Here is a 2054-nt window from a genome sequence, read left to right on the forward strand (position 1 = left end):
CGTCACTTCCAGTGGCGCCGCCCGCCCGCCCTCTAAGTCTGGCCGACCCGAGCTGAGCCGAGTTGAGCCGAGTCGAGCGGAGCCGAGGCTAACAGTGCCCTACCTGACACCGGCAAAGAGCTAGAAGGCTCCGGGCGAGGAGACCACTGGGCCTCCTCCGCCTGGCCTCCCCTACCCCAACGTTGCCCGATCACCTTCTCGTTTATTTCAACGTATGAAAATCTGTTTCTGGCAGGGCGCAGTGGTTCAACGTTGTAATCTCAGCACTTTGGGAGGCCGAGGCGGGCAGATCACTTGAGGTCGGGAGTTCGAGAGCAGCCTGGCCAACACGGTGAAACCCTGTCTCTACAAAAAATACAAATTTAGCTGGGCGTAGTGGTGGGCGCCTGTAATCCCAGCTCCTCGGGAGGCTGAAGCAGGAAAATCGCTTTTACCTGAAAGGTGGAGGTTGCAGTGGGCCGAGATGGCGCCACTGCACTCCAGTCTGGACACCAGAGTGAGACCCTGTCTCGAAAACAAAAAAAAAATGAAGGCCAATGTGTGTTTTCCTTAACACACGTGCTAACACACTCATGTCTTCCTGGTTTGGTGGCCTTGGCTTCAGCTCAGCCCATTCGTTGGGGTGGATGGGCAGCAATGTGGCTTCTTTCATCAGCCACATCTCAAATGTGCTCCTGAATGTCATAGGAAAAGGCAAGAGTTCCCTAACTATGGGATAAAGGAGACTGATGCCAGTTTGGAATTCTTAATATCAGAGAATGAGGGACTTCAAGATCTTTGTAGTGACCTAGGAGAGACCTAGGAAGCATCAGAGCTTCAGATACGGCAACAAACGAAACGTTATCGACATCAATTACAACAGAAAGGTAGCAATGAGCCTTCCTAAAGCAAGAAAGCAAACACTGCTGGATCGGTTGGAGGACTGGCAGCCAGCCCTGGAGTCAGCACATTCAGGGAAGGCTGGAGGTTCCCATCCACACTGCATCCCCTCCGTTCCATGTGGTACCCATCATGCTTCAGTGTTCCACGATAATTACATGGGTTTGTATGACATAATTTCATCATAACAAATAAACAGATTGTCCGATGAAGTTCTAAAACTTGAGTCTCCAGTTGGCCACTGGAAGTGTATTGCTCAGACTTATACAATAGAAGGAACAACTAGTTTTGATGAAAATGAAATCTACAAACTACAAACACCAAATATTAATACCATCAAGGAGCTCAAACAAAAAAGAAGTCAGGATACTGATGACCATCACCTTGAATTATCAGTATTACAGAATGTTCATCAACAGAAATTGAGGGAAATAAATAGTAAGCATCAAGAAAATCTAAGCAATTAGGAAGAAAAGATTGAAGAACTGGAAAATTTGTCACAGCAAGGTGGCTCAGGAATTGGAGTACCTGATCTCTCTAAACTTCAAGAGAAGGAAAACACTATTCATGCAAGCTCTACAAATTGAAAAAGTAGAGTCTGCCAAAAAATTGAAGAATTTGAATATAGAGTAAAAGACAGAAATAAAAAATTATCTTCTGGGGCCAGGTGCGGTGGCTCACACCTGTAATCCCACACTTTGGGAGGTCAAGATGGGAAGATCACTTGAGCTCAGGAATTTGAGACTAGCCTGGAATCAAAACCCAGCTGCATGAAACAGGACAAGACATTCAAAGACTCTGAGCTGTTTTTCAAGCAACAGAAGTTGAATGTCCCAAAATAGAAAACAGAAGTGAAATGCATAGTTTATTTAAATCTGAAACTGAAAGATTAGTGAAAGGAATGAAAGAGCAAGAATTGGAGATTAATCCTGAATCAAGGACCAGAGGTGGAAAGAATTGGAGAATAAATGTATAAGTAAAAATAATGTGACTTTAACTAAACAGATGGATCAGCTGTCCATCAATGAGGTGGGTCAGGAAGATATGGAGCTGCAGGGCCTTCAGACTAGAACAGCTTCGGCCTCTGACACCCAGGGCGTTGCTCACCTTCAGCAGCAACTGCAAGCACCTGCTTTGGACAGAGAACAAATATAGACTGTTTGGAATAAGGCGGC

This window comes from Mandrillus leucophaeus, unplaced genomic scaffold (genome assembly GCF_000951045.1).
Source record: "Mandrillus leucophaeus isolate KB7577 unplaced genomic scaffold, Mleu.le_1.0 Scaffold32, whole genome shotgun sequence".
Classification (NCBI taxonomy): domain Eukaryota; kingdom Metazoa; phylum Chordata; class Mammalia; order Primates; family Cercopithecidae; genus Mandrillus; species Mandrillus leucophaeus.